The sequence below is a fragment of the Anas acuta genome, chromosome 4 (assembly GCF_963932015.1).
Source record: "Anas acuta chromosome 4, bAnaAcu1.1, whole genome shotgun sequence".
Classification (NCBI taxonomy): domain Eukaryota; kingdom Metazoa; phylum Chordata; class Aves; order Anseriformes; family Anatidae; genus Anas; species Anas acuta.
This window is the reverse complement of record NC_088982.1, coordinates 7,656,022-7,664,807: the sequence shown is the minus strand read 5'-3', so window position 1 is coordinate 7,664,807 and position 8,786 is coordinate 7,656,022. Positions and strand designations below refer to the sequence as shown.

Below are 8,786 nucleotides of genomic sequence, written 5' to 3'. Positions count from 1 at the left end.
CCGGGGCCGCGATGACGTAATGGGTCTCCCCCCTCCTCAGCGGCTCAGCCAATGAGAGAAGGGAACCGCGCCGCCGCAACGCCTCCTGGGGGCTGTAGTCCCCGTGCGCACTCCCCGCTTCGCTCCGCAGCGCGGCCCCTGTGTGGGCGGGGCCGCCGCGCCTCGCCGCCCTATGGCAGGGCGGGTGAAAGGTCCGCGGGCGGGCGCGGCAACCAATGGGAGCGGGCGGGCGGCGGGAGGGGGCGGGGCCAGCTGTGTTTTGTTCAATTGCCATTGAGGAGCTCGGGCCAGAGGCGGAGGGGAGGCGGCGCGGTCGGGCGCAGGTACCGGCTGCAGGGGGGAACCGGAGCGGCGGCGGGGGGGGCCCTGGGGGTGCAGCCCTTGGTGGCCGTTAACGGTCGCAGCCGGCCGTTAACAGCCGTTGGGGTTAGGGCTGGGGTCTGCCTGGAGCTCGGGGGGGAAGGGGGCCGGGTGGCGAGGCCTCGGCTGCTTCATGGTGTTTGGGGGGGGAGGGGGGTAGAAAAGCCAAAAATTAAAAAAGAAATAAATAAAATAATTAACAAATTAATTATCAGGGTTAACGTGGATGTGCAGGGCTCCTTCGTGGTGGGGGTGCGGACCCCCCTCTGGGTGTCCCCGCACCTCAACCATCACGGGTACCCCCCCCCACCCCCAGCGCCACGATGCCCGATCTGTGGCCTCGAAGGTTTAAAAAAAAAATAAACTAATTCCTGAGATCTGCCGCTAAATCGCCTCTTTGTGCCATGCCAGCCCTTGCCCGGGCAGCAGCGCGGCTTTGTTCGGGCAGTTGGGCTCCAGCAACGGCCCCGTTGCCTGCACGGCCCGCAGGGAGGCCTGGATTTAACCGATTTGGGGGAAATTTTGGCTTTCATGAGGGGAGATCCCCCAAAAAGCAGAGGGGCTGGGTGGTGCAGGTGACCCCCGGCACCCCTTAGCATCGCCCTTGTGGCAGGGCTTTTGGGGCTGAGCCCTTTCCCTGCAGCCAAACCATGCACCCCAAAAGCAGCCCCCACCGAAACCCCTCTCACAGCACCCCAACTTTTGGGGTCTTCTCACGAGCCCAAATCAGCCCCGATAAGGCACCGACTTGCAACGCCAAGGCCCGGGGATGAGCTGAGCCAGCTGGTCACGTCTATTTTCTGGTCCGCTGTGCTTACATTAAAATTAGAACAGTTATTGCAGCCCTCGCCTTGCCTCCAATGCGGGCTGCTAGAGAAATGTTTCCATCGCAGGCTTTTTTGGCAAGGAGCAGGAAGTTTCTGTATGTTGTGGCAAGCTGAAATATTTCTTCTGTGGGTTTTAATTGTGAATAGGCTGCGCGCTTCGAGACAGGGTTATGAAATCTGGAGGGCAGCGTTTCCTGAAAGGCAAAAAAAAAAAAAAAAAAAAGAACTTTCCTATCGCGGTGCGTGACTTGAGATCTGCTGTTACAGGAGGTGCAGGGCTCATAATCAGGGCAGGAGAGATTGTGATTGTATCTGTACAGTTATGGGGCTGCTGAGAACGCCTGGCAGACATCTCCAGGGAGGCAGGAGGTCGGTATGTATAGGGAGCTAAAACATGTCCCAGGTAGTTTTGCATGAGGTGGTTTCCATATGGTTAGCATTGAGTTCCTAGCTAAAAAAAATCACTTTGCTACTCATTTATGCTGAATTTCTGGGAAATGCTCTCAGTCCAATATTTTTAATCTTCTATCATTTGTGTCAGTAACTGCTCTTCATCGCAAGCTGGCTGTTAGACAAACTTAAAATACTGATCTGCAGGATCCCCCTAATGATATCCTGAGAGGATATCTTGTGCTGGGGCAATCTGTCTGTCCTCTAGCGGCCTGTACCTGCCAGTGTGTAACCCCTGGTTATTGTCTCTTAAGTGGAAGAATTCAAGCTGATTAAATCATTATATGGGGATATTTTACATTTGAGGTAGTTAAACTTCCCTATTTCCTCTTGAAAGCAGTGTTGTGCAGGCTGCTGTGATTGGGAAAGAGGAGGAGGCTGGAAGAAGAACTGTTTGTATTTGCAACATTTGAGTTAGCTTTTGGAAGCTTAGTGTATGGCATAAAACTAAATTTATGGAAATGTGGTGGGCAAATAAACTGAAAGCCTGACTTTATTGAGGGATCTTTCAATATATTGCATTAGCTGTTTTATTTTGGGTGGTTTTATTTCTCTGTGTAGGATTTATTCTTTTCCTATAGGAATTCCTTGGGAGTCTGGTAACCATTATTGTAGCTCCCTCTTTTAGTTCCTTGCCCTTTTTCCCTTCCCTCTTCTTTCTCCCCCTTCCTCTATTGCCTCCCCCCAATCTACATTCCTTTGTGCTAGCAGTGATGATGGCAGTTCTAGTCACCTCCTGTGGTTTGATAGATTATTCCCTTTAGAAACATGTGTACTTAAAACTTTCCAAACATGATTTTTTTTTTTTTGCCCCTACACTTTTTTGTTACTGGCTCTGAGTTTTTGTTTTAAGAATTTGTCCTTTCTGCTTTTGCTTTGAGCCTTCTTAAATAGCAGTAAGAAGCCTTATTAAACCTTTAAGGGAAAGTATTAGTATTTATGTTGTGGTTTTCATTTCTTCTTGCATAGTTTGGAGGTGGTAATATACACAGCAGTTTTGCCTCCTGGCAATAGTGAATTTCCTTCTTGTCTGCAAGCATACAAGTTGAGCTTTTCTTAGGAAAAGTCTTTGCTTGTTTGAAACTTTATTTCTGTAAAATAAACTCGTTGGGCTATTTTTAGATTACATTCTTGAGATCTCTAGTTAATGTAAGAATTATCTTGGAGCTAAAATGCTCATAGGACCTAGTCTTTAGTCTTGTACAACCTACAGAAACTTAAAAAATTATATTTAAGTTTGTATTTTGGTAGAAGACTTTAGAAATTCCTGTTTGCTATAGCTGCAACCCCTATTATTCACATAACCTAGAATAAAAGCTTACTGGGAGGTGGCAACCCCAAAGCTGTGAAGGGCTTTAGGAACACTGCTGAATGAGTGAATGGTAGGTAGCCTTCTCCTCGTTAATTGCGGGGAGGAAATTCAAGGCTAGGAAATCAGCTACCTGGAGTCAGTGTAGTGTACTGCCTGATGGCTTCCTGGCAGGTAAGTTGTTTGAATAGATCGACTGCATGCCTGAGAGGTAGCCATTCACAACTTCACTAGATGTGGCTAACGAGATCTGTGCCATCAGTGAAATGCTGCGATCCAGTGAGGAAGAGTCTGTATAAAACCAGTTATTTTTTCAGAAAATGGCCTTCTTTAAGGAGTTTCAGTTGCTCTCAAAAGGGAGGTGGGGGCTATGTTTTTAACTCTAGACCTATTTTACATTTTTTTTGTGTGATATGGCTGGATAATGCAGTACTCTGCAAGCATAGAAAAACCTAAAATCGAGCTAACTGTCATCTCTTTAATATTGCCTTTTTTATTTTACTACGTGTGCTGTTTTTTGTGTTTCAGTCATTTTGGGAAAATGATGTCATCGACAAGCTGGCAAGAAACTCGTGACTTAATGCATTGTAGTGGGCAGAGATGCCTTCTGAAGGCCCTGCTTCTGCTAATTGACAGGCTGGGGTGAGGTAGTAGGCCAGGTTGTTGCTGCATGTGTGATCTGGGTTACGGCCGTTGGTTTACTGACAGCAATATTTCTTTATGCAAACAGTTGAAGATCATGTTTTAGAATGCATAAAGTCTTCAAGTTACTTTATATAAAGAAAACTTACTGAATTATATAAAAAATATATAATTGGCTGTCTGCTGTTTGTACTTGGTTATATTTTATTGAAATGCAGGCCATCACTTAACGCTACGCTTGTTGATGCTAGCGGTAAGATCAAGGGTTCTGATTACCTAATGCTAGCATCGTTGCTCTGAATTTGGTATGACAGCACTGATTGAAGTTCCCATGAAAATTAACCTCTTGTATTTAAGTGCAGGGAAGAATACTTGCAGTGGTGCATCAGATTGCAGGCCTAGAGCTCTGGAGGCGCTCAGAGACCCTCGCCCGGTGCCAGCGATGGTAATTGCCCTTCAGCGTGTGTAGGTGTGTCTGCAGATGGAGCTAGGAGTGTGAAATCAAACAGTATTTTGCCCGGAGCTGTCATTAGAAGTGTCATTTGCAAAACTGTCTCTGTATAGGCAGAAACGTGTGTCGTTGTGGGAAAGGCATCTGAGATGGAAGAAAGCTGTTCCTGCATTTGCTGAGCTTTAAAATTGGAACCCAGCTGCTACAGGAAAGGGTTGATGAAATAACTGCAGCAGCACTGTCTATACCTTTACTTCTGTGCTGAGATCTGTGATGCAGGAAGGCAGAATCTGAATTCATTTTTTTCCTGAATAATCCTCGTTTCTCCTTAATAGCCCCCGGCTGGCCCAGGGAGTTGTCTTGCATTTCTTAATGCATTTAAGACTTACAGGTTTATGAAAGATCAGTTGTAATTTGGCAATTTCTATGGAAAAGCTAAAGTGAGTTATCTTTAAAAACAAACTAGCTCCTCTACCGTCCTAAGGAGACCTTGTACAATAAGGCTGTGGCTCCTTTCTACTGTCACCTCCCCTTGAGCCATGAGTAGGAATAATAGGAACTTCTGTTGGTGTTATATTAACTTCAGGTCTGTAATTTGCATCTCAAATAACACTGAACAGCTTTAATGCCTTTGAGGGGTTTGGGAGGTTTTTTTAATTTGTATGGTAAATGTGTTTTTTAACTTAATTGAGCAGTTCAAATTATTATTACAGCATGTTTAACTTTTCTCCGTGCAGCTTATGTTGAGGTAAATGGCACTAAATCCTTGATTTCAGTACTCTGTGCATATATTACTTTTTGCCTTAATTGTGGCTTTAGATTTCGTAGTGGTAAAGTATTCTTATCTTGCTCACACTTTGTATGGTTACTAGTGGATACTTTGTGATGTTTGGGTTCTTTATTCTACCCATCAAAGTCTGGATATAGGGCAAATTCTTCTTTTAAAGGCCACTTCCTTTCACTCCCCATTTTCCCATTGACAAATGCACTTGCCTTTCTTTGAGGTTTCTGTTGATTTGACCTATTTTGTTTTTAGAGGGATGAGAACTTCACATATTTAAGGAAGAAGCAAAAAGCCCGTATGTCATTTCTTGATCAAACCCTGTTGCAGTATCAACTCCTAGAGCTCAGAAGTCACGTGCAGGATGTGAAGAAGGCTGGTTTGTTTGCTTGGGGTCTGTGGTATGATGCAAAACATGATTCAAACCCGGAGTTGTGGAAATGTGCTTGAGGCCGGATGGCTCTGGATCTGCAGGGTGCTGGCTCTGGCAGCTCAGTGTTCCTTAGTCAACACAAAGACAGCCACTGAGGTTGCAGGTGATTTTCACATCATGGCATGAAGCAGCTTTGCTGTCATAACATAGGAGACATCTGTTCTGTGTGCTGTTTGAGGGTGTGGTTTGTTTTGAAGGGATGTACTTAGGTACCTGGGATTGATGTGTATGCCTGTAGTTTTTTTTGATAAACTGACATTTAGAATCTTAAAATCCTATTTTTTTTAAATGAAGCAGTAACCTTTTTGCTTATCCCAGGCTGATACTAGTGGCAAATAATCATTCATTGTCCAGTTTGGAATTGAGTATAGTGATGTGTAAGCATGCTCTAAGACTGCTGCTGTGCTCCACAGCATAATTTGATAGGATATTTAGTGAGGAGGAGAGAGGAGTAATGAAAACATTGAATAACTACTGCCTTCATTGGCTAAAACATGGCATATATCTCTTCAAGTGGGGAGGGGAAAGAGAGTGGGTACCCAAAACTAGATCTTTGCATTTTTTGAAAAGGGGTTTGAAGTGAATCTTGATGAATTTGATACATGTGGGTATCTTGAGGGGTGCTAAACTGAAGTGCTGGGGCTTGCTCTAAGGGGCTGTTGAAAGGCAGAGCTGGTTAGAAGATACTGCTGTGAATTTTAAAGTTAGGCTGCTCACTTCTCAGTATGTGTGGTAGTCCACTTCAGCTTAGCTATGTGTCCTTGCATCTTCTATTAGCAATACATCCTGACCAGGGCTGTCTGCTCCAGTACTTGAATAAGAAATTTCTGAACTCTTGGGAGGGCAAGGTGGACTGTTGCTGCTCTCATGTTTCACAAAAATCTGTTCAGAAAAATGGCATTTAAGCAAATCAGACTAGTACCTGGAGAACTATTTGTACACTGGAACTATTACAGGGAAGGAAAAAACATGGTATTTTGTGTGTGTGCTTCCTAGGTGTCTTGTTTGTGCTTGAGCACTTGGTTCATTTTTTTCCCCAGTTTCATCTTTCTCCATCTTCACAGCTTTGATTTTTTTGCAGTTGAAACGTGAGCGTGTAACTTATTACAGGCACAGACTTCCTCTCTGACTGGCTGTAACTAATGTTCCCTGCATCAGCTCCATGTCTGCAGGATTTTGGATCTGTTTTTATTTTGGAGTGTTTGGTTTGCATGCAGCACTTTCCATAGGCAGGAAGCTGTACCCAGGCCTGAGGCTATAGCTGCAGTGGAAGGTGTGTGCGTGTGCTCTGTGAGGATGCCTTGTGACACCACATCAATGGAACCTCTTACATCACCAAAATGCTAGTTCTAGGTTGTCAGCAGGGTAAGTACGCGTTGTCCTGGAGACATCTGATTCTGTTGGCCAGAGCAGAAAATACTAACAGGATACTATAATGTTGATGAAATTCTCGTACTGCTGTGGGAGATAACTGGACTTGATTTATTTCTGCATGAGGAAGGTATAAGGCAGGTGTGACTCCTCTGTTGTACACTGAACTTCACCTAGGCAAGCAAATGGTAAGCTAGAAATGTCTAATGGAGTCTGTTTGAAAAATCAAGGCTGACTTCTAGCCCATTCAAAATAAACCCCATCTGTTGGATGATGAGCAAAGACATTATTGTAGCTTGAAATTGATGTAGCCCTAAAAAGGGCTGAAAAGGATGTGGGCTGGTTGTGAGCCTACTGCCCTGTGACAGTATTATGCATCTAATGTGATTCAGAAGAGAAGTTTAGCTCAACTTTCTCTCCAGTTCAGCATTTCGCTGTCCTTGGCATTAAATCTCCTTTTGAATATGGAACTAGGCATCTCTGTCACTGCAGCTCAAGCTTATTGCCTAATACCCTGGGCATGAGGGACAGCTATTATTTTCCCTGTAGTAATTCTTTAAAAATATTTGAACTGTTTTTTGTTGTGTTCCTGTTTTCTTGTGTTTTGTCTTTGTGTCTTTGCCTTGTGATGCTGTTGACTTAAGTAAGGCCAGCTTCCCAAGAGGCCACGTTGTTTTCAGCTCTAATTACTCTTGTTCTTTTCTAAGCACCCAAGTTAGCTCACGCTGGTCTTCAAGCATGGTGCTCAAAGCCCAACTTTGTGCTCCAGCTGAGGCTTCCTTCTGCTGAGTGGAGTAAAAAGACTTCCATATGCCCTGCAGCTGGTGTGCTTGTTGATGCATTGGACTTCATTACAACAGCCCAACATGGTTTCATGGTCAGCTTGTTGATCCAGCATAGCCAACAGCTTCCTTCTGAGGAACACACCTTACTGTTTGCTTGGTTAGTTGGGTAACGCTGCCTGAGCCTATCTTCCATAACTGTACCTGATACCTTCCACAACAGCTTCCCAATGTGTCAGTTGTGCAGAATTGTAATTGCCTTGTGGTTCTTCCTACCCTTCTCCTGTTGTCCCAAGCCCACTCTTTCTCATTTGTTGCTGGCAGTGAAATCAGTGAATTGGTCTCCTGCTTGATGTGTCCCCCATGCACCACTGGTAAGTGCTCTCTGAGCGTGGCTATCCAGCAAGGCTGCTCTCACTGTAAAGCCTTTACTTGCTTGCCAGCATCAGAACTCAAAGAACTGAAGTGTTCAAGTAAGCCCTGATACAGGGATGTCACAGCACTTATATCAGGTTCCCTGCACCCCTTCCCCTGGGGATCTGCTGAAATCCAGGGGGCTGGAGACCAGTCACATGAATTTAACTTTATTTTGAAAGCACAAGTGGGATGAAAGGAAGCTTCTGAAACTGATGTCCAAATTCTTATTTTTTTGAAAAAGTGATCTGTTGCTGTGTGGGCTCAAATCTACCACATACCAGCCTAAATCTGGTATCTTGCAAATAATTCCAGGTATTGTAGAGTCACTCTGAAGTCATCTGTAGTTACGGTTGTTTTAAGCTTCCCATTATTTAGCTGAATTCCTCTTGCATCACAAGCTAGGCATTGAAGAATAAGCCCCACTACTTGGGGCTAACTTTTTAAGGTACTTTTCTTGGATTAAGCATTTGCTGACTTCTCTGTGGGGGTAACTTTCTCTCATTTTAAAAATCTTAGCTCTCATGACATCTTTCCTGTCTCGTTAAATCCTAACCTGATTGACAAAGGGAATCTTGTACTTCATAGAGGAGGGCTTCTGTGAGCCTTGTCTGTGTTAGAGTTGTTTGACACAGCTCTGGAAGTACTTCTCATTGTTCTTCCAGTCTCTGTAAACCTTCGAAGTAATCTGCATCCCTGCTTTCCAGCTACTTCATCAGCTTTGCCCTAATCATTGCACTGTTTATGGTCTCTACATGTGCAGCAGTTTGTCCTCATCACCCAGATGGAGTCAAGTACAATTAAAATTTTGATGTATTTGGTTACAAGGTGTAGTTATTTCTTGTTTTTTTTACCATTGCATGCTCCATGGATGGATGTCTGTCTCCTTAGATTATGCTACAGTCTTAAATTTAGAGGAGGCTTAAAAAACCTGGTAATTATTCTCCAAAAATGTTTGTGTGTACA

General features: G+C 44.4%; 1 protein-coding gene across 2 annotated transcripts in view; it reads left to right on the top strand.

The window, feature by feature from the left end:
* Positions 1-223: 223 nt before the first annotated feature.
* FAM53A (family with sequence similarity 53 member A) overlaps positions 224-8,786 on the top strand; it is a 68,869-nt gene continuing 60,306 nt past the window's right edge. For both annotated transcript variants that reach the window (XM_068679665.1, XM_068679664.1), the window contains exon 1: positions 224-323. The gene's annotated coding sequence lies outside the window, so the exon portion shown is untranslated. The remainder of the gene's footprint in view (positions 324-8,786) is intronic.